The sequence below is a fragment of the Sciurus vulgaris genome, assembly GCF_902686455.1.
Source record: "Sciurus vulgaris genome assembly, chromosome: 5".
Taxonomy (NCBI): domain Eukaryota; kingdom Metazoa; phylum Chordata; class Mammalia; order Rodentia; family Sciuridae; genus Sciurus; species Sciurus vulgaris.
In genome coordinates, this window is record NC_136465.1 from 33,227,463 (window position 1) to 33,252,983 (window position 25,521).

The window sequence follows — 25,521 nt, forward strand, 5'->3', positions numbered from 1 at the left end:
TGGTTTCTTCTTATTATTCATTCCTTTTTTTTTTTTTTTGCTTATCTACCCAAAAATGTATTCCTAAATACATTTAATTGTATAAAGCTGTTATAATACTTTAAGATTTTTCTTTATTTTTTTATTTTTACAGACTGCATTTTGATTCATTGTACACAAATGAGGTACAAATTTTAATTTCTATGGTTATACATGATGTAGATTCACACCATTCATGTAATTATACATGTACAAGGGGTAATGATGTCTGTCTCATTCCACCGTCTTTAAGTAGCACAAACATAATTCTTTGAAAATGACTTTCATGGTAAAGCAAACTTCATTGAGTTTATACATGGAATTAGTATCATGGTAGTTTCACAACTTCAGAAGATAATTTGTTATCTTCAATCATTCTTATGCTTTTTATTATCAGTTTTTACAATCATTATCCCTGCTCCCAAAAGATAATTCCTTTTGTTTTATCTTTTAACAGTTTCTGTGTCTCTTGACATACTTTAAAATCATTCAGATTTCTCAATAGCTTTTAAAACCAAATAGTCAAAGCAAGTGTTCAATTAATATTGTGATATATTAATAATTAAAACTATAAAAGTTAAATTCTCACATGGCTCATGTATATATAAATGCTACAGGTATTTTGCTAGCACGTGATAAACATTTGAATATTAAATAAGTATAGCTAAGCTACATTATCTATTAATATTTGTATATTAGTGTACTATCATTAGTAATGTAGTGTTAGCAAATAATACTAATTTCGTTATTAAAATTCAGCAACACATGGCATCACATTCTAATGGCAATACATTTCCAATTAGCAAACTCGACTGATAAACTTCTTACAGATTGTGGACAAGACATGCAATTCAGAATTATTTTTTCAATTTGTAAGGTCAGTCCTAGGTAAGCTATGCTAGTTGGACTGCTGACCCTTGATGAACAAGGGTACAATCTGTAATACAAAGCTGATACCCCGCCTCCCAACCACTTGTCAATCTGTGCTCCACCTGCCTCTTACCTTACAGGAATTTCCCGCCTACCCTACAGCCATTTCCTGCTTCCCACGTTATGTCCTAACATGCTAGCTAGCTATTGGTTCACCAGTCAGCTTGCAAGTATTCTCCTCCGTTATTGGTTCCCTCCAGCCAGGGAGATTCCAATATCTGGGAGAAGTGTCCACGCCATCTCTCTCTTTCCCTTTCTTTTCCCCCCTGAGCAGATGCACTAGTCATCTGCATAATAAAATCTCTTGCGTGAGGCCCTGTGTCCACCGTGAATTTTTCTAGGAGCTATTGTCCAGACGCAACTAAGACGGGCATGCAAAGCGGCAGTTCCCCTGGAAGGGCTGGAACGGCCTGGAGTCCGGGCTGAGCTGCATTTTTCCTTACACAATCTACTTAAAACAAAAAAGCATGATGATGACAACTTTTCCTGTTAGTAGACACAGGCAAGCTCTTCGTAATTTTGAGATAGAAAATTCGCTTCTTACAAAAGCAAAACGTTTTAACTAACTTTGATATTTCTACTGACTGCTTCCAGTGAAGAAGCTTGATGCTGACACAATTTTTCCTCATTCCACTTTTTATTCCATGAAGGAAAAATAAAAATGTTTTATTTCTTGTGCAGAAAAGTTTTCTCAAACCACTATATTGCTTGATAGTCACTCTGTTCAGATCAATTATTTTCTTACCAGTAAAACTTGGTGTGAATTTTATTAAAAACTTCCTTTATTATTAGACTTTTCTAATGATAACAAATTAATTTTCTCTATGTCTAGTTTTAATTTTCATATAATGGATAATTTTAATCATATAGAAATCTTGGAAAATTTTACACCGAACACTCACGTAATAATGAATTAGATTCCACCATTAATGTCAATGTACAGGTTTTACAAGATTTGTTTTTGATGAAATAAAATATATTGCAGAAATCTATATACTTCCATCCACCAAATACTTCCACCTTCATAGCATTAGAATTCAAAACTTGCTTAGCTTTTATTTCTTTTGACGAAAAATTTAGATAAAATTTCAAAAATATTAACAATCCACAAGTTGACAGATGAAAACACTTTTTGTTATCAAAATATAAAGCATTTTGATACCTTGAAAATTTTTTTGTCTGCTTTATTTCTAAATAAAGCAACCACTGTTCTGACATTTCCTACCACGTCATAGGTTCATAGGTTGACTTTACCTGCTCTACTCATGCAAATGCAATCTTACAATATTGTTTCTTATGTGTAAGGCTTTCCACACAACATACAATGTTGACATTCATCATATTAACTAATGCATCAGTAGTATTGCTGAGTAGCATTCTCTTTTATCAATATACCTCTGTTATTCTTTCATCTTTGCTTATTCACTCACAGGTACCTACACAAAGCAGGTAGCACTGCAGTATATCTTTCTTTATTTACAGTGCTAGGGATTGATCCCAGGCTTCTTGAATACCAGGCAGGCACTCTACCACTGAGCCACATCTCCAGCCCTATCCTCTCACCTCTTTATTAGTATCTGGGTAGTTTTCATTTTGGAATTATTATAAAGTTGCTCTGATTGATTTTGTACATATTTTTCATGCATGTGTAAATATCTGCATGTGAGTGTGTATGTCAGTGATTTGTTCTGGATAATACTAATGATATGAATTTTTTCTGGATAGGCAGAATTAATACTGTCAAAATGGCCATACTACCAAAAATGTTATGCAGATTTACTGTGATTCCTATTGAATTCCCAATGACATTCTTCATGGAATTAGAAAAAACAGTCATGAATTTCATTTGGAAAAATAAGAGACCCAGAATAGCCAACGCAATCCTTAGTAAGAAGAGTGAAACAGGAGTCATCACAATACCAGATCTTAAAACTATACTACAGAGCAATAGCAACAAAACAGCATAGTATTGACACCAAAATAGACATGTAGATCAATGTTGCAGAATAGAAGACACAGAGACAAACCCACATAAATACAGGTATATCATACTAGACAAAGATGCCAAAAACGTCCACTGGAGAAAAGATAGCCCATTCAATAAATGGTGCTGGGAATATTGGAAAGTTACATATAACAAAATGAAATTAAACCCCTATTCTCACCCTGCATGAAACTCAACTCAAAGTGGATCAAAAACTTAGGCACTAGAACAGAGATCCTATATCTGATAAAAGAAAAAGTAAGTCAAAATCTTCACCATGTCAGCCTAGGATCTGACTTCCTTAACAAGACTTCTAAAGAAGAAGAAGTAAAATCAAGAATCAATAGATGGAATGGATTCAAACTAAAAAGCTTTTTCTCAGCAAACAATCAATAATGTGAAGAAAGAGCATACAGAATGGGAAAAAATCTTTCCTACATGCACCTCAAATAGAGCAATAATCTCTAGGATATATAAAGAACTCAAAAAACTTAATACCATAAAAGCAAATAACTCAGTCAATAAATGTGCCAAGGAACTGAACAGACAATTCACAGAAGAAAAAATACAGTTGATCAACAAATAATATGAAAAAATGTTCATCATCTCTAGCAATTAGAGAAATAAAAAACAAAACTACTCTAAGATTTCTCCTCACTCCAGTCAGAATGGTAATTGTCAAGAATTCAAGCAACAAAAAATGTTGGTAAAGATGTGGGGACAAAGGTCCACTCATACGTTATTGGTAGGACTGCAAATTGGTACAACCACTAGGGAAAGCAGCATGGTGATTCCTCAGAAAACTTGGAATGGAACCACCATTTGACCCAGCTATCCCACTCCTTAGTTTATACCCAAAGGACTTAAAATCAGGATAGTACAGTGATGAAGCCACATCAATGTTTATAGCAGCTCAACTCACAATAACTAAACTATGGAACCAACCTAGGTGCCCTTTGACAGATGAATAGATAAAGAAAATGTGATATATATATATATATATATATATATATATGATGCAATATTATGCAGTCTTAAAGAAGAATGAAATATGGCATTTGATGGTAAATTGATGGAGTTGGAGACTATCATGCTAAGCAAAATAAGCCAATCCAAAAAAAAACCAAAGGCTGGTTTTCTCAGATATAAAGATGTTAATTTACAATAAGCTGGGGGCACTAGGGAAGAATAGAGTTACTTTAGATCAAGTAGAAGGGAATAAAGTGAGGGAATGGGGTACAGGTGTAGGAAGGATAGTAGAATTAATTAAACATTATTACCCTGTGTACATATATAACTATATGACAGGTGGGATTCTACATCATGTACAAGAGGAATGAAAAGTAATACTCCATCTATGTGTGATGTATCAAAGTACATTCTACTATCATATATAACTAATTAGAACATATTTCAGAAAAGAAAATATACATTGACAGGAAAGATATGGATTTTTGTTAGACATACCTTCAGTTTTAAAGTTTCTATTTAGTTGCTTTATATTGTTACCACAAATACATGAGAGTCCTGGTCACTACATGTCCTCATTAATATTTGACTCAACAATTTTTTTAATTTAAGTCATTTTGATGACTATTATGTAGGATTAACTGTTTTTGTTTTTTAGATGTTTTAGTCTCATTGTTATTTTTTAAATCTCATTTCATTATTTTGTAACCAATTTTGCCCTAAATGCCAACTCCTCATAATACTAGCATTTTAATGACAAAATTCCCATTATCTGAATTTCTAAAAAGTACTAATATTCTTCAGCTTTATTTCAAAAAATATCTTTACATATATTAAATCCTGCAATCAATACATTCTTTGACATGATTTCTGTCATATTCCATGAAAGAAAGTAGAATTAAAGCTATAAAAATAAAGAATGCAAAAATTATACAGCAAAAAGTTTTTTTTTTAATTAAAAACATGAGAGAATTAATATCTTTTGGGTGAAAAAATATGCTCTGTAGATTTCTCTTCAAAATAAAAGTATTTTGGCATAAAATTTGGATCAATTTTGAGAAACTGAAAAATTTAAAGTTGGAAAAGATGTCACTCATAATGAAAGAGAGCGTGAATAATCATGGTAATAGGCATGATTCAGGGACATTTATTAACCTCTCAATCAGGAGAAATTTCCTTGTGAAAAACAGGGAGTACTTTTACTTTGCACTAACTGATTTCTTTTGCTACAGTTAAGAAACACAATCTTCGAAAGTCATTTTTAAATGATAATACTATGCCATCTACCTAAACAAATTGCTACACTAGAGTCTATAGACAAATCTTTACAATAGAATTGAGGACAGATTTTACTGCTGTAGTGAATGGCTTCTGGACCAGGAAACACGTACCTTGCTTTTAAATCTTTTATAATGTTCTTTTTCTTGCTCCTACAGCTAGATTTTGCCCATTCTTTTCTTAAAATGCTGTTGCCTTTATTGACTCAAAGATTACTATCAGATGTCACCTAGACTACTTAACCGTATATCATAATGCCCATTAAAGTATGTGCCTATGAACATATGGAAATAATACTAAATAATGCTGGGCACAGAGCCTCAGTGCACCCATACATCAGGATAAGCAATAAAATGTTTTAGTGACTAGAGATGCGGTACTTGAAGATAGGGTTACAAAAGGTCCCTTGTGCCCTCTTCAAGAGAATATATCAAATTATTTCATTGGATGTTGTTCCCATGTAGACTAAAAAAACAGGAGACATATCTAAGCTATTCTTCCTTTTACTGAACTGTCACCCAGAGAGCATCACTTGAATTTAAGAATATTTTAAGACTGTAATTGTGTCCTTTGGTCTTTCTCAAGGAGTGGCACAGCTGGGTGCAGGACATAACCACAAATGTAAGGTGACTATCATAAACTGTGAGAACACAATTATTTGATTTACATCATGAGACTGTCCATTAGGTTACTGTTACCAACTATTGAAAAGCACAGTATCACTAAAATTCAGTAAAGAATTAATGAATATACAAGACATAAAATTTGAGAACTAAATACTAGTTAAGGCATTGTTTTCTAATTCTTATGCGGCATCTCTTCAAATTCATAGTCACCATTGCAAAATTTTACAGGCAAAATATATCTAAATAAATAGATTTCACCAACATTTGAATATTTAATAGCTCCCATCTTCACAGACACTTTCAAATATGCTCTAAATGTCCTATCTTAATTCAAGAGACAAAGGTGCTAAATATCATCCACAAATTCATTGTAATTCTTCAGGTATATTAAATCATTTGTCTTAGCCTTGAAGATTCATGAAGAGTAGTGAATGAAAAAACAATACCAACTTATAAAAATAATTTAAAGCCACTAATTATTTAAATGGTTATTTGGTAGTCATTCAAGTTTTCCTGGCACACAGAAATTTCTTTTTCTACAACTTTGAAGTTAAAAGTGACTCTATGACCCTTTGGTCAATGAGTCATGAAAAGTTATTTGAACTATCCCACATTAAGTTTTTAAGGGCCAAAGGGAAATTTTCCAAAGTTTTCATCCTTCAGCCGTAGTGCCTTTCTATGTTCCCAGAGTGGTCCCTCCATCAATCTGGGTCTTGCATGAAAGCATGGAAAAGAATGGACATTAACCAATCCAATACACACACAAAGCAAAAGCCAGGTTAGCCTTTGTTGGGGGTTGTTTGTTGCTACACTGTAAACTAGACCGTCTTGACGGATAAGTAATGGGGTGAGGGCAAAAGAAAGCATAAGAAAATTTGTGATGTTTTAATGGTCAATTGGAAACCAGGGAAGAAACAGATATTACAGCATGGAATGCTGGAGATCTGCAGTCTAAAGTGGCAAAGCTTCAATAAATTGTCACCTCCGTCAACTTGATGGAAGACCATATGCCAAAAGAATTTTTAGCACCAGAGGAAAAGGCTGTATGTAAATTGAATATTAATACTGAGTGTTGACTGACGGGACTTCATTTGGATAATGTATTATTTCAAATGGAAACAACATAAGAAAGAAGTTCTGGTTTAAGTACAGTAATAAAGGAGAATAAAGTGCAGGAATGTAGAGACTTGCAGAATTAGACAGGACTAATGTTCTTTAAGAGACAAATGATAGAACCAAAAGGTTAGTAGAGATTCAAGGCCATTTAAAATTCAGCCTTGGGGCAAATATCTAATCACTCAATGATTTTCAGACCCATTGTTGAATTTTATAAATAAGATGGCTTAAAGCAGAGACCCAATTATGATTATGGCATGTGGTAAATTCTTTCAATTTAAGAAGTAGTTTACAGAAAGATACAAATATAAATTTCATGAACCCAAGCTATCTCCAATTATTCAGTTTTAATAAAAGGCAAAAGGGAAAAATCAATAAATATGAAAAATCTAAGAATTCTATCTAGAAAAAGCTTTGGATGTAGCTTTTAGCACCTGAAGCTCAATTGAGTAAAATAGATAAGACATCATGTTAGCTTTAATAGAATTGTACCAATTGGGAAGCCCTTTTAATGAAACAGATTTGTGACTTTTTAAATAAATATTATCCACCACCAAAGTAAGAGCCCATCTCAACAATGCCCAGTGTGGCATCAGAACTGCAATGATCTCCCATGGGACATCTTTCCAAGAAGGACTGTTTACTGTGGCTACACCTACCTTAATTCCTTCATTCTATATTGAACATGAAGGGCATTCAGTTTCTCAGTTTTAGTTATATATTTCTAGATGGAAGTGATCATGTGGAGAATGAATGAAAAATAATAGGCATAACTCAAGTTCTTCAACTTTGAGTTAGACACAGTGATTGAATGGAATTAATGAATCAACAGTCAATGGAGAGGGTGAATGGATTCAGCTAGTCAGAAAAAGAATACACTTACTTTTGGGTGACAAAAAAGTCAGATTTTAGTAATTTTTAGTATTCCACCTACTATTCCTGGTTCTCCAGAGCACATATGAGTCTTGTCCTTCCCCATCATGTTAAAACTGAAATCATTTTGTAATGAATATGAAAAAAACGACACTGGGTAGTAGCTCAGTAACAGTATATGCTTAGCATGCACAAAGCCATGGAGCCAATTCTCAGCAACCAAATCAAAAAGAAGAAGAAAGGACTCATGGTAGGCAAACACCAGAGAGTCGAGGAGTTGCTTAGTCACACTGAGTGATACACTCAGCCACTTCACTTTTCAAAATGACAGAAAGACAAGATGGAGTCTGGCTATAACATAACCAACCAGGTCACAAACAGGTCATTAAATTTCTCATAAGCCTTTTTAAAATTTTGTAAACTCTAACTGATATTTAGGGAGTTTATTAAATCCAATCCACAGATAACTAATAAATGACCTTGTTTTTGTCTCTTTAATGACCCAAAGTGAACATAACATGAAAAAATTAGCAGTCAGGGGATATAGAATGTGAAGTGAATATTTTAATACATGTAAAAATTTGAATATTTGATCCAATACTTTGTATTGGTAACTTACTGAGTTCTAAGTTGGTTTTATGTGAAACTAAAATCCTTTGAAAGACAGCCAACGAAAATGAAAAACATTTATAAATGCATTTGGAACACTCCAAAGGAGATACAAAACTAAGTTTTCAACTAAAATGTGCAAATCAAAGCATAGTACTTATTTTATGAGCTAGTTCTTAAAAAACTTAAGACACTGTGGTCAAATTATACACCTGGCAAAATTATGAAATTTTATCAAGTTTAAAAATCTCTCATGATTCCTGATATTGATTATATTATGTCATCTGATTTTTTAATTGGATTTTTGGTGTCATTCAATATTCAGATGAATATATAGGTTAATTTAAGGATTTTTATTAATTGGATGCCAACCTTAAAGCTAATGGTCATAAAAGTAATATAATATGATTTACCTATGGTTAAAAGAGATTTTAAGGAAACCAAAAGTCTGATATTTTCCTCTGCTCTTTTATTTATTACAGTTTTCTATTACCTATACAAAATGTCATCTAAGCTTTTAAGTCTGTTCTGCTTTCTAAAGTTTCTAGTTCTGTTCATTTGATGGATTAATACTTAGAATGGGCTACTGGGTGATAACTGTGGGCAGGCAGGGCATGGCTGGAGAAAGATCATGAGGAACATTCCCTTAGAAATTCTATCTCTTCCCTGATCATCAATCAATCAATCAATCAATCAATCAATCAATCTCTATCTATATATCTATCTATCTAGCTAATCTCTCTCCCTCTTTCCTTCTTTTCCTCTCTCCCTCCCTCTCATGCTTTCTGGCTGTCATGAGTCAAACCACTTTTCCCTCATAATGACCTAAAAGCCTCACCTCTGACCCTTCCTGCATTGGAGTTGATGCTTTCAAACTATGAGCTTTAGGGGGGACATTTCTAGATTCAAACCATAACACTGATAGATCATGTCCAAAGCCATTGTTCTTTATATTTTATCTTTGTTGTTTTACCACATATTTCCTTATCTATTCCCCTCAGGTCTCCGAGGTTAGTGTATCATCTTCTCAGTTCACGGCATTTAATCATCTTTGATAACAGTGCCATCTCCTATTATTTAATGATTTCCCCCCTCATTCTCTGTTTATCCCATTCCACCTAACAGCTTCCATTCTAATGTGCTTAATACATGGCATTTGACCTGAACATGCCCTTGAAAAGTATGTGGTGCTGCTTTGAATAATGTTTTTAACTCATTTAATTGTTATTGCGCTATGAATGTCATTCCAAATTACACATTTTATCTCTCATCATATACTTCTTAAGATCCATGCATGTTAACACATCATTTCAAATTAAAATCGTTGTCACTCAATTAAATTTCTAAATTTCATTGTTGCTTGTCAAAAAGTACTTTTTCTCTTACATTTTCTAAATTATAGTTGTGAACACTAAAAAAGCTATTTTTGTCCATTTCCATTGTATCCATATAATTTACCTACTTGAAATGTTTATTTTCTGTGTTTGCTGCTACAGTATTATCTCAATAGGGAATTCTTTACTTCTTTGTTTAATATCTGAAAGACTGCTTGTAGCTCAATATTTATTTAATTAAGTTTCTGGTACTATGCTACATACTTGGTATAAAGCAGTGAAAAAAGAGAGAACAAAACTATTCATAATTTCACATGCACACCCTAGGAGAGCACAGTATAAAGCTGAAGCAGACCTAGACCCCATGATGTTCTCACTACCAGAGAGAAAAGAGAAAGTAGAGTGAAGTAAACTAATGCATGGTTGACCCTCCAACCCAGTTCTCCAGAAATGTTTCTGGAAAATTTGATAGATAAATGGAAACTTGATAGTTAACCAAGAGTAATTCAAATAAGGAAGAACTTAGAAGGCAACAAAGGGTGTTGCAGAAAGTAGGAACACCATATGCAAAGGCCTGGATCGAAGGGTGTGTGGGGGGTATGACCAGAGAACACATTTCAGAGTACACATTTCCACTTCCCCCGAAATACCTCATATATTCTGATTTAGATTTTTTGTTTGTTTGTTCTGAATTGCCTTCTCTTTCTGTTTCTGTATTACTTTTCTTCTTTTAATATGTATAGCTACCATATTTCTACTATTTTTTATCTTCTAAATGAGAAGAGGTCTAGACAGTATTGCTATTAACAGGCAGAAGAGATTAATTTAATTCATTTTGTTCCCATCACAGTAACATTAATTTTCAGAATTTATTCTTATATGAGAAACAATAAATCTAATTGAAATACTTGATCCCTGTACAAAACTCTAATATTTATTAGGCACCACTACAGTGTGGATATAATGATCCAATAAAGAACTATTAGCTGTAGCACTCCCAAAGAGTACTTCAAACCATTGAAGGAAAGGCTGAATATACACAATTGAAAATAGGAATTTACTAATATCACATCACCCTGTATGCATTGAGCAATTTAACCATTTTTAGGAAGGATATGTTGCATTTTGGGTAATCATATCCCTAGAGTATATATAGATTTATGAATTTTTAAAAAAGTAGGAAGGCAGGGGAAGGGGATTGTTGGGGAACACTTGTATTTTTTAGTTACTTGGAAATTCTCCTTCTTAGTTTCTTGTAGAGATATGATACTTTTGCCCTATCTAATAAGTCTCAGATTCTCAACAAGAATGGATATATTGTGATCTTCTCACTTTCTATGACTGATCCATCCCCCTTCATAAGCCCATTGGTTAATAAAATTGTTTTGGAATTCATACCCATTGATTATTATTTGTATATCCCAAAGGTGAAATTGTGCATGCATTCTATGCTTATTTGATTGAATTCCAAAGGAAAGGTAGATGGTGGTTAAGCCAGTCTCACTTTCAGTCACCTTAACCTAGAAGATCACTAAAGTTTCACAAACAGTGAAAAGTCAGAACCAGGTACCGTGGTACCCAAAGTATAAACACAACATTGTACTCTGTTAAATATTAGATATATAATGAATGAGATCAAGGGGCAAATGACTATAATAGAAAAAGGGGTTCATTTTACCTAGGGAATGGGTAGAAAAAGTAAGTCTGTCTGGGTGTTTACTTCCTGCAAAAAATGTCAGTTTTATGAAGCAAAATTACCTTCACCTTATTAGTTACTGTGTTAATGGGATCTGGGATTTGTATGAGTCTTGTATGATAAAACACATGGACGGGAAAGTGTTGGTCATGAAGGAAAAAGTTAATTATATTCACAAATCCCTACTAGTAACAGGAGCGACTTCATGCTACACGTGTCCACATGAGGTTGAAGTGACAGTGAAAGAAAGAGGGAGTGTGGACAAAATGTGGCCAGGAGTCTGTATTGTGGTTTCTGCAGGTAGCAAGATGTCAGGCCTCCTAAGTAGGTTCAAATTGGCAAGTCTGAATAATTTAAGCACCTCTGCAGAATACAAGTGGTCCACAGTTGTTTAGTACTTGACCAGTGGATGATATAGCTGGGGAACAGTGTTTCGGAATATGAGAACCTAATAAAGGAGGTGGCTGAGGGTAGGACTGCATTGGTTGGTTTGTATTTGAATTGCAAGCTCCTAGGAGAGTTTGTACTTTTCTCAAGGATATATCAGAAATCCCTGGTAAGGGTAGTTCTTCCATGGCAGGCAAGACCCCAGGATATTAATGAACAGAAGACAGAAAATAAGACATGATTTAAACTGTACAAGGAATCTTAAGTTAACTGGATCCAATAGTTTAGAAGGAAGACTTCAAGCTTCAGTGTATCTACTCAGGAGATTAATCCACACTTTCAGAAGGATACTTTGGAATGAAGAGTCTTAAGGGATTCTTCTATTTGTACAGTTTTCTTAAACTGATCTGTTTTAGGTCTCAGCCTGTTCTTTTCTCAATGTCTTTTCAAATTGCCTTACCATGTTTTACAGCTCAATTCCTTTGAAATATGGTATATTAACCTGTGGTATACAAAACCCCTTTATTTATAACATATATTCATTACAAAATATTTGTTTGCAATGAAAAACTGAGTGATTTTTATAACTGAGAGCAAATGAATTATCTTTTTTTTTTTTCTTTAAAAAAATTGATGGAAGACTTAATTGAGGTTCCACAGAATAGATCATTAAAAATATGTTTTATTATAAATTACCATGCAATTTAATGTCTTTTGTGTCATTATCACAAAAAGCACCTATATTTTCATCTACATAAGTGAAATATTTTCCTCAGCATTTACATTTACATAAAAACATAATAATAAAACTGAGAAGTAGTATATTTATTAACAGAGCTCCTTAGTCAATATGAGTTAATTTGAAAAATAATAAAACAGGATTTTCTGTCCACTTACAAACATTTCAAATAAAAATTTCTTAGACAAGATGGCAGATGACCAGGAAGTGGCTTTTCTCACAGCTCTGTGACTCAGAACTCAAACAGCGAGAAAACTACTTCTCCGGGAGGTGAGTGAGAAAAACAAAAACAAAAACAAAAACAAAACTCCACTGATACAATATTGGACAAAGAGCCTTGAAGACTGGGAAATGTGGGGTACGTCAGACAAGGCTAAGGAACAGATTTGGAGCCTAGCTCTGGACACCAGAGGGGAATATACACAAGGTCAGAAAAGATCTGTAAATGCTGGTAAAATTTTGGCAAGGAAAACCCCAGGACTGGAGGGCAGCGAAGTTGGGCTGACCCAAAAGCTACTCAGCTCAATAAACTGGTAAACGAATGTCACCGTCTGTCTGCCAGCCCCCTACTGGGAGCCCAAGCTGGAAACACTTTAATACTTCCATGAGACTATAAGTGAACTCAGTCGGGGAAATTAGATCTGTGAGTTCAGGGATGAAACCAATATGTGAATCTGGTAGATGCCAACAGCAGAATTTAAAGTGAGCCTAGCAAATCAGGAGAATCTCTGGCAGAGAATTTCTGGCATGAAGACCATTTTGTCTGGGGGTAGTACAGATCAGAGAAGCCAGAGAAAGCCTGCTCCCCTTCCCCTACTTGGTTGCACCAGCAGCTGCAGGACCAGTGGCAGGGAGAAACTGAAGAGGGCAGAGTCCTGGAATCAGTGTCAGAAAGATACCTTGAGGGGTCACAAAGGGGCAGAATCCCTGAACAACAGAACAGGTGAAGGACCAGCTCCCTGTTCCCAGGGATGGTGCCCTGGGGAGAGTAGGTGGGGTCAGTCCTAGTGTGTTGATGCTTTTTTAAAGTCTTCACATAACAATGCCCCCCACCCCCACGGAAGCAATACCAGACCAAATCCCTGCTCCTGGAAGCTTCGCTTGCAGCAACTCATAGAACCCAGCAGCAATAATACCCAGGGTGTCAAGCTGGGAGCATCTTCCACAGCTCCTCAGACCATCCCATTGAGAAGGGAAACTGAGAGACAGAAAGGCAGTTTGGCCCAGACAGCAGGCAAAACTCTCACTGACTACTTTGTTATTTTGTTTTTGTTTGTGTGCTATTTTGTTTTGTTTTTTGAATGTGTACTGATTGATACATGATGGACATTTATACATTTGTACACATGCTCGTTTGTTTCTGCTTTTTTCAGTTTTAGCCTTTTTGAAGGTAGCAAATTTTTTTGTGCTCTGTTGTTTTCCAGGGTTGAGTTTTTGATTAGTATATTTTGGACTGATTTTCTATTGTCTCTTTCCCAACTCTGTTTGCCTTTGTTTCTATTTCTCTCTTTTTTCTTGCTAACAGCCAGACTCTATTTTTCTCTCTCACACTCTTATTTTAATTGTTTACTTCTATTTTTTGTTTCCCTCCCTAATAAACACATCCTATGCCATCCCAACTCACCTCTTGAATCTACAAACCCTTTTCTACCACCCATCACTTCCTCTTTTCCTCACACTCTATCTGTAACTGGATACTTATCCATATTCATGTTTCTTTACTTCTTATTTCTACCATTTTATTTGAAGACAGATATTTTTCATGAATCAATAGTATGAGGACTAAGATGTTTGGTTAGTAATATCAATTTTGTTCTTATAATCTTTTTATTTATTTTATTTTATTACTTTTTGTTTTTATTCAATAAATATAATTTACCACATCAATAAATTAAAGACAAGACATGATTATCTCAATAGATGTAGATAAAGCATTGACAAATATAGACTCCATTCATGCTTAAAACACCAGAAAACTAGGGATAGTAGGCATATACCTTGACACTGTAAAAGCTAAATTGCTAACCCAAGGCCAACATCATTCTAAATCGTTTGAAAATTGAAAGCAGTCCCTCTAAAAACTTGGACAACACAGGGATGTCCCCCCTCTCAAGACTCCTATTCAACACAGTCCTTTTAAATCCTAGCCAGAGCAATTAGACAATGGAAAGAAATTAAAATGATAAGAATGGGAAAAGAAGAACTCAAACTATCCCTATTTGTTGACAGGATTCCACATTTACAAGACCCAAAAAAACTCAACCAGAAAGCTTCTAGAACTCATAAACAAATTCAGCAAAGTAGCAGGATATAATATGAACACCCATAAATCAATTGCATTCCTATACACTAATGCCAAATCAGTTGAAAGAGAAATCAGGAAAACTGTCCAATTCACAATAGCTTCACAAAACAAAATATTTTGGAATCCCTCTAACAAGAGGGGTGAAAGAACTCTACAGTAAAAAACAATAGAAAACTAAAGAAAGAAATTGAGAAGACCTCAGAAAATGGAAAGGCCTTCCATGTTCTCAGATATGCAGAATTAATATTGTCAAAATGACCATACTACCAAAAGCACTACGCAGATTTAATGTGATTCCTATTAAATTCCAATGAAGTTCTTCATAGATACAGAAAAAGCAGTCATGAAATCCATTTGGAAAAATAAGAGGCCCAGAATAGCCAAAGCAATTCTCAGTGAGAAAGTGAACCAGGAGACATCACAATTACAGACCTTAAATTATACTACAGAGCTGTAGTAACTAAAGAATCATGATAAAGGCACAAAAGCAGACATGAAGGACCAATGGGACGGATAGAAGACACAGAGACACACCCATGTAAATACAGTTATCTCATACCAGACAAAGGTGCCATAAAAATACATTGGAGAAAAGATAGCCTCTTCAACGAACGGTGCTAGGAAAACTTGAATTCCATATGTAGTAGAATGAAATTGAACTCCCAAGCACAAGAGGTAAAATCAAGAATCAACAAATAGGATAGACTCAAATTAAAGAGCTCCTTCAGAGCAAATAGAACAATCAAGAATGAGAACAGAGATCCTACAAAATGAAAAAAAAAAAATCTTGGACACTTGCAACTCAGACAGAGCATTAATCTCCCAGATGCACAAAGAACTCAAAAAACTTAACAAAAGCAATGAAAAACCCAGATCAATAAATGGGCAAAGAAACTGAACAAGCACTTCACAGAAGAAATACAAATGGTCAACAAATAAATGAAAAAAACAAAAAATGCTCAATATCTCTAATAGTTAGAGACAATGAAATTAAAATTACTCTGAGATTCCATCTCACCTCTAGTCTGAATGGCAATTATCAAAAATACAAGTAATGATAAATGTTGGTAAGGATGTAGGGAAGAAGGTACACTAATGCATTGCTGGTGGGACTACAAATTAATATAAACACTATAGAAAGCAGTATTGAGATTCCAGAGAAAATTTGGAATGGAACCACCATTTGACCTAGATATCTCAATCTTGGTCAATATACAAGGGACCTTAAAATCAGCATACTACAGTGATGTAGCCATATCAATGTTTATAGCACCTCACTTCACAGTAGCCCAGCTATGGAATCAACCTAGGTGTCCTTCAACTGATGAATGGATAAAGAAAAAGTGGTATATATACACAATGGAATATTGCTCAGCCTTAAAAAGAATGAAATTATGGCATTTGCTAGTAAAAAAAAAATGGATGGAACTGGAGAATATCATGCTATATAAATAAGCTAGTCCCCAAAACACAAAGGCTGAATGTTTTCTCTGATATGTGGATGCTAACCCACAACAAAGAAGGGTGGGGAAGGGAAAAGTAGAAGTTCATTGGGTTAGATAAAGGGGAATGAAGGAAAGGGAATGGGTAGGGGAATAGGAAGGGTAGTAGAAATAATTGGACATAACTTTCCTAGACTTCAAATACAGAACCAGGCTTACTCCACATCATGTACAGCCATAAAAATAGGATCCTAATTAGAATAAATTATACTCCATGTATGTATAATATTCCAAAATACATTCTACAGTTATGTATACCTAAAAAGGAGAAATAAAATTAAAAAATAAAAAATTCTTAAAAATTATTGTTTAAAATAATAAACATATAAAAACTAAAATTAATTTTTTATACAAATACTAATGGTAAATCAGTCTGGAATAAAGATTTAAAATTTCCCATCACCTGGTATTTAAAAAATACATATAATTTATTTATTTCAATTTCAAAAAAGTGTAATGGTGTAATCAGTAAAAGACTTTAAGCAGAGATTCAAGATGCTAGTTTAGAGGAAGGATATGTTCCTATTTGCTCCATGGCTAGGGATTCAAGCAACAGTGTTGCTCCTCAGTGAGGAATGGAAGAGGGATTTCACTACAATTCAAGATTGGACAGTCCGAGAACCTCAGAGACTGAAAAACTGGCACATTAACAAAGAAGAAAAACATATATTGGAGTTGAGCTGGCTATGGAACAGCAGCTATAGTGGTGCTGGTTCACCACAGACGGCAGGAGAACATAGAGAGAAACTCAAATTTGGTGTGAAAACAAACAAACAAAAAAAACCCGAGATGAGAAAAGAGATTTGAGCTTAGCTAATGCAGAGGATGCACAGTGCACTGGTGCTTGAAAAGTGCTCTCTTTTTTCCAAATTGGCAGTAAGAACTGAGGAGAGAGCCATCTAGAAGTTGCCATATTGAAGCTACTGCTGAGGAGCCAGGAGAATCAGAGCAAACACTGCCATGCTCTCCCATGAAGCACCTGTCATGTGGCCTAGGGTGTACCTAGCAGAATGGGAGTGAAACAGGTACAGAAAAGAGGTACTCAGAGGGATTTCAAGTCAGAAAAGTGAGGGAGCCCAACTCATTCCTCCTTTGAGTCTGGTAACTCTCATGGCCACCTAAAGCAGGTTCAGAATCTGAAGTCTTGTGTGAATACTCTTAGGGATAAGTCTGGAAAGACTGTGTTTTCCAGGCAGCAGACTGCATGGATGATTGGCTCCCCTGCCCCACAAGTAGATTTTTTGAGAGGTTCCCCTGGTGGAGATGGGCAACTCCCAGGCTCTAAGTGCAGGCCAGTCTAATGTCTCTCGAGCAGACACCATCCAACAAAACTTCTGCAGCCTGATTAGATCTAAGTGCCCTGCACCAGGCACTTAGGGGCAACTCTGCAGCAGCTCCACCCTGGGAATGCACCAATCTGGTTCTGTGAAGACAAGACTCCAACTATAGTACATTCCACTCCATCCTACCTCATACTAGTAAGAAGGGAAAATGAGGAATTATTTCAACCAGCTTCAGGTATAGGCCACTCCAACTGGCAGCTCAGAAAGCAACACCAAAAGAAGATATTAATAAACCCCAGTTCTTGCTCTTACTCTCAGTACGAGCTCAAGAAGAAGTGGAAAGAACAACATTTGGGCATAGAGAGTGCCTATCCATTCCCATAAACAATTTAGACCACATCAGTGAGATGAGTTCATCATATTTCATTAAGAATCTTTTTACGTTTTTTCTTTTGTGTGTGTGTTGTGTGTGTGTGTGAGAGAGAGAGAGAGAAGAGAGAGAGAGTTTTTGATGTGTTGACTGATTCAAGGACATATATGCTTATATTATTTTCTTTTTTCTCATTTTTAACATTTTTTAAATATAGTTATTTTTCCTTGCCTTGTCTTTTGAGAGTTAAGGGATTTTGGTCTGTACATTTTGCTTTTGTTCATATTGTTTTTCATTTGTTTCTCTTCTCTATTTTCTTCCTCTGCTATCAGCCAAATTCTACTGTTCTCTCATTCTCTCTCCCTTTACTTTATTTCCTAGTTTTCTCTTCTTTCCTTATAATCATCACCCGCTACATCTCTTCTGCATTCTCTGATCAATTTTTGAAAATTTAAATTCTTTTTCTATCTTCCTAGCACATTTTTTCTCTTAATTAACAGCAGTTTTTTTCATCTTTCAGAACTAACCAGTTTATAAAATACCTGCCCCTAATGTTAACAGTGATGAAATTACTGCAGCTATGGATGACATAGTTGACACCTGTTGTTTGCTTAAAGCTAGATTGAGCTTATGGTTATTGTTTTTACTGTTGATAGTTGCTGAAGCCACTGTTCCTGTTTATTTGAAATGTCATAGCTGTATTGGTTTTTGCTAGTTTTGGTACCCTAGTCTGTGCATTGTTGATAATGTACAGGCACACTACAAGTTCACAGATACAGATCCTATTTTTGAACTTAACTTAACCAAAACACAGCACACCTTGTTTCTCACCTAAATTAATGACACTCAATCCTCATCTATTCTTTAATACAAAGAAGAGACAAAATCCCACACTAATGAACAGGCTCCAAGTAGAAACAAACAGGGGAGTGAGCCCCCAGGTCCCCACTTATGGACATCCAATGTTACAGAAAAAAAAAAAAAAAAACTAAACATAAAAAATATTCATCATTAGATTTAACACAGATTCTGTGAATATCACACCTACTAGGGGTACTCAATTTAGAATACTCTAAAACACCTTGGAAAATGAAGACTGTGCCATAAGAAGGTGCACGCATAAGAGCAGAAGAGAAACACCTCCAAAAAATGTATGAAAAACAGCACAGAAATACAAGAAATATTAAAAGTAACACACTTCTTAAAATTAATAATTCATGACAATTGGCCACAAAAATATTGAAATAGATCAAAATAACAGATAAAGAATTCAAATGAATTGTTATAAAAATAATTAATTCCAAAAGAACATGGGTAAAAGACTGAATGAATTAAGAAGTCATTATAGGACATTAAATAAGAAATTCAATAATGAGGATAGAAATATTGAAAAAGAAGCAAACAAATCTTATAAATAAAAAACATAATAAATTTAACAAAAATTTTCAGCTGAATGTCTGTCAAATAGAGTAGACCATGTTTGAAGAGAGCATCTCAGAGCTGGAAGATAAGGTGGCCAGCCTTGAACATTCACATAACATTAAAGAAAAGAAAATATGTAACTATGATCAGAATACACAAGAACTCTGGGACAAAATTAAGAGACCAAATTTAAGAATTATTGGAATTTAGGAGGGTTGTAAGATATAAGCTAACATAATTGATGACTTCTTTAGGGAATAATACAAGAAATTTTCCAAAACTTAAGAATGAGATGAACATTTAGATACAGGATGTATTCAGAACTCCTAATAGAAAAAATAAAAAAGAACATGTCTATGATATATTATAATGAAAATGCCTATCATACTGAAAAAGGATAGAATTTCAAAAGCCTCAAGATAAAAACATCAGGTCACTTTAGAGGCAAGCCTATCAGAATCATTCCCAATTTGTCAACACAAACTCTAAAAACCAGAAGGGTTTGGAATGAGGTGTTCCAAGTTCTGAAAGAAAATAAATGTCAACCAAAACTGCTATATCCAGCAAAGCTCTCATTCAAAATTGAAGATGAAATAAAAATCCTTCAATTTAAGCAAAAAACATAAAGAATTCATGACAACTAAACCAGCACTGTAGAAGTTACATAATGAAATACTCTACAAGGAAGAAATCAAAAGCGAACTCCAGGTTCACAAATGAACAATTTTCATTTGAAGAGTATCTAAGCAATGAAAATCAGGACCAATGGGCTGAAGTTGTGGCTCAGTGGTTGAGCGCTTGCCTGCATGTGGGAGGCCCTGAGTTCGATACTCAGCACCACATATAAATAAGTAAAATTTAAAAAAAATCAGGACCAAATTAAACATTATAAATACATCAAATGGCAGAAAACTAATCAGCATCTCTCTGTAATAACATTGAAAGTAAATGGTTCTCAACTCTCCAATTAAAAGACATAGGCTGGTCAAATGGATTGAGAAACAAGACCAAATATATGTTGTTTGCAAGACATGCATTTTCTAGGCAAGACACTCAAAGGTTAAAGTAGAAAGGATGGAAATTTTTACACAATGTGACTGGAACCCCAAAAGAAGTAGGAGAAGCTACTCTTATCTCAGAAAGCAGACTTCAAACAAAATTAATCAGATGAGACAAAGAAAGTTATTACATACTGCTAAAGGAAATAATCCAAAAGGAAGACAGAACAATAATATTTATGCCCCAAACATGAGTGAAACTCATTACAAATAAAGAAACACTACTCAAATTGAAGCTTCAGGTAGACTCTAATACAAAATATTGGGTTAATTTCAACATACGTATCATCATTAAATTGGTCATCCAGACATAAACTCTGCAAACTCTCTTTGGACATGATAAATAATATAAATGAAATGGACCTTAATAGATATCTATTGAGTATTTATCCAACCAGAGATGGATATACTTTTTTTCTCAGTTATTGATGAAACTTTTTCTGAAAAGAGACCATATTTTATGCCACAAATCAACTCTCAGAAAATACAAAAAATTGGTATAATTCCTCTGCATTTGATCAGTTCGTAATGGAAGAAAATTAAAAATCAACATGACAAAACCCTACAGAAACCATATAAACACATGGACATTGACTAATAGATTTTGAAAGATGGGTGTATAATAAAAGAAATCAAGGGAGAAACTTTTTAAAAATTTAGACTGAAATGAGAATAGTGATAACAACATATCACAATCTGTAGGACACTATGAAGGCAGTACTAAGAGAAAAGTTCATACCTGTAAGTCCCTACATAAGAAAATCAGATATATCCCAAATAAACAACCCCAATAATGCATTTCAAGATCCTTGAAAAAGAAGAAAAAAAATTCCAAAACCAGGAAAAAAAAGAAAATAATTAAGACCAGAGCTGAAATCAATGATACAGCAAGAAATAAAAAAAAAAAAAAATTGGTTCTTTGAAAAGATAAATAAGATTGATAAGTCCTTAGTTAAAATAAAAGAAAACATATAGAAAACCAAAATTAATTATAGGTGAAAAAGAAGAAAATCACCACAGGCATCACAAAAATACAATAGATAACCAGCAATTATTTTGAAAATTTATAATTCAAAAATTGGAAAACCTAGAAGAAATGCGTGCATTTCTAGACAAACCTGATCTACCAAACTTGAATAAAGAGGACATAGAACAGACCAATAAGTAGCAATGAGATAGAAGCATTAATAAAAATTCTTCCACAAAGAAAAAACAGTGACTATGTGGATTCTCAGATGAACTCTACCAAATCTTTAAAGAACTAATGTCAATACTCCTAAAATTATTCCATGAAATAGAGAGGGATAGAAAGCTTCCAAATTCATTCTATGAAGCCAGTCTCACACTCATATCAAGGTCAGATAAGAACAAATCAAGGACAAAAAACCTACAGATCAATTTCTCTGAATTTATGAAAAATATTTAATATAATATTACCATATTGTGTTAAAAATATATTAAGACTATAGTCCGTGACTAAGTGGGTTTTATTCCAGAAAGGCAAGGATATTTTAATATATCCAAATCCATAAACGCAATTCATCACATAAATATATTAAGGACAAAAATCACTTAGGCATCTCAATAGATGCAGAGAAGGCCTTTGACAAAATTCACCACTCACTTATGGTTAAAAAAAAAAACCCTGAAGAAACTAAGGATAAAAGGAACGTACCTCAACCTTCATAATGAAGGTTACATATGAAAAATTCAAAGCCAATCTCAAATAAATGGGGAAAAACTGAAAGTATTTCCTTGGAGAAAAGATAGCCTCTTCAACAAATGGTGCTGGGAGAATTGGAAATCCATACGCAACAGAATGAAAACTAAACTCGTATCTCTCACCATGCACGAAACTAAACTCAAAATGGATTAAGGACCTCGGAATCAGACCAGAGGACCCTGCAGATTATAGAAGAAAAAGTAGGTCCAGATCTTCAACATGTCAGCTTAGGACCAGACTTCCTTAACAGGACTCCCATAGCACAAGAAATAAAAGCTAGAATCAACCACTGGGATAGATTCAAACTAAAAAGCTTTCTCTCAGCAAAGGAAACTATCAGCAATGCGAAGAAAGAGCCTACAGAGTGGGAGAATATCTTTGCCAATCATACTTCAGATAGAGCACTAATCTCCAGAATCTATAAAGAATTCAAAAAACTCTACTCCAAGAATTCAAATAATCCAGTCAACAAATGGGCTAAGGAAATGAATAGACACTTCACAGAAGAAGATCTACAAGCAATCAACAAACATATGGAAAAACGTTCAACATCTCTAGTAATAAGAGAAATGCAAATCAAAACCACCCTAAGATTCCATCTCACCCCAATTAGAATGGCGATTATCAAGAAAACGAAGCAACAACAGGTGTTGGCGAGGATGTGGGGAGAAAAGGTACACTCATACATTGCTGGTGGGGCTGCAAATTAGTGCAGCCACTCTGGAAAGCAGTGTGGAGATTCCTTAGAAAACTTGGAATGGACCCTCCATTTGACCCAGCTATCCCACTCCTTGGCTATACCCAAAGGACTTAAATCAGCATACTACAGAGATACAGCCACATCAATGTTCATAGCTGCTCAATTCACAATAGCCAGGACTGTGGAACCAACCTAGATGCCCTTCAATTGATGAGTGGATAAAGAAACTGTGGTATATATATACAATGGAATATTACTCAGCCATAAAGAATGATAAAATTATGGCATTTGCAGGCAAATGGATGAAATTGGAGAATATCATGCTAAGTGAGATAAACCATCTCAAAAAGCCAAAGGACGAATGATATCACTAATAAGTGGATGATGACACATAATGGGGGCGGAGGGAAGGGTTAGTGTTAGGGTTAGAATTAGGGTTAGGGAGGGGGGCAAGTATGGAGGAAGGAAGCACTGTATAGAGGGAAAAAAGGGGGGGGGGGGGGGGGGGGGGGAAGGGAAAAAATAACAGAATGAATCAAACAACATTACTCTATGTAAATTTATGATTACAACAAATGGTATGCCTTTACGCCATGTACAAACAGGAGAAACAACATGTATCCCATTTGTTTACAATAAAATAAAATAAAAAGAAAAATAAATAACTAAAATAAAATCTGGGACAAGGTCAGGATGTCCATTCTAACCACTACACTTTAATATAGTGCTAGAAATTCTAACCAGAGCAATGAGGAAAGAGAATAAAAAAAAATTGGATAAAAATAGGAAAGAAGAAAAAATTGCAGATATGTGATTCCATACCTAGAAAAGGCAAAGAACTCCACAAAAAAAACTGCTAGAACTAATAAATTTAGCAAAGTAGCAGGTTACAAAATAAACATACGAAAATCAATAGATTTCATATAGACCAACAATGAATCTCCTGAGAAAGAAATCAGGAAAACAATTCCATTCACAATAGCTTTAAAGGAAAAAACAAAAACAAAAACACTTAGGAATAAACCTAACCAAGGAGGTGAAAACCCCTCTACAATGGAATCTGTAGAACATTAAAGAAAGAAATTGCAGAAGACCTCAGAAGATAGAGATGGAAAGACTTTCCATGTTCATGGATAAGCAAAATTATTAGTGTTGAAATGTCCATACTATCAAAAACGACCTACAGATTCAATGCAATTCCCTTAATAATACCAGACATTCTTCACAGAACTAGAAAAGGACAGTTCTAAAATTCATTTGGAAGAATAAACCGATCCAGATAGTCAAAGCACTTCTAAGACAAAAAAGCAATGTTGGAGGCAACATAATACCTGACTTCAAATTACACTATAGAACTACAGTAACAAAAACTTCATGGTAATGGAATAAAAATAGACATATAGACCAATGATGAATAGAAGACAGGGTCAAACCCCCACAGACCCCCTCATTTGGTCCTTAACAAAGGTGCCAAAAACATACACTGAAGAAAATACACCTTTTTAGTAAATGGAATTGGGACAACTGTGTTATCCATATGTAGGAGAATTAAACTAGACCTTTATCTCTCACCCTGCAAAAAAATAAAAAATAGAAAACTTAAAATGGATAAAAGATCTAAGAGTTATATCAGAAGCTATGCAATTCCTAGAAGAAAATGTGGGGATAGCAATGACTTTCTAGATATGACCCTTAAAGCCCAGAAAATAATGCCAAGAGTTGGTAAGTGAATGGAATTTATAAAAGCTTCTGCACAATTAGGAATGTGGAGAGAACCTAAAGAAAGGGAGAGAAATTCTTTGCTAGCTACTCTTTTGACAGATGATTAATATCTAGAATATAGGAAGAATGCAAAAAAAATTTAGACCAAATAACTCAATTAATAAATGGACAAGTGAATTAAACACTTCTTAAAAAAGAAAAACAAATGTCCAACAAATATATAAAAATATTTAATATCATTATCAATTAGAGAAATGTTAATCAAAACTACACTGAACTTTCATTTTGCATCGGTCAGAAAGGCAGTCATAATGAATACAAAAAACAATAAATGCTGGAGAAAAAGGGACACTTTTACACTGTGAGTGGTATTGTAGGTAGTACAACCATTATGGAAATCAATATGGGTTCCTCAAAAGACCAGGCATGGAACCACCATATGATCCATCTATATACCTCTCCTTGTTATTTTATCCTTAAGAATTAAAGTGATCATATTACAGTGATATATGCATACCCATGCTTATAGCAGCACAATTCAGAATAGTCAAACTATGAGTCCAGCTCAAGTATCCATCAACAGATGAATGTGATAAGAAAATGTGGTATATGCAGAGTGGTATATATACACAATGGAGTTTTATTCAGCCATGAAGAAAAATGAAATTAAGTCATTGTATAAAATGGATGGAACTAAAGACAATTATGTTAAATAAAATAAGTCAAATTCAGAACACTGAGCCATATGTTTTCCCTCATATGTGGAAACTAGAGAGGAAAAAAAAAAGATGCAGGTGGATCCCATGAAAATCAAAAGGAGATCAGTTGAGGAGAGGGACCAAGGGGCTGAAGTTCGGGAGGGTGGGGGTAAGTACTA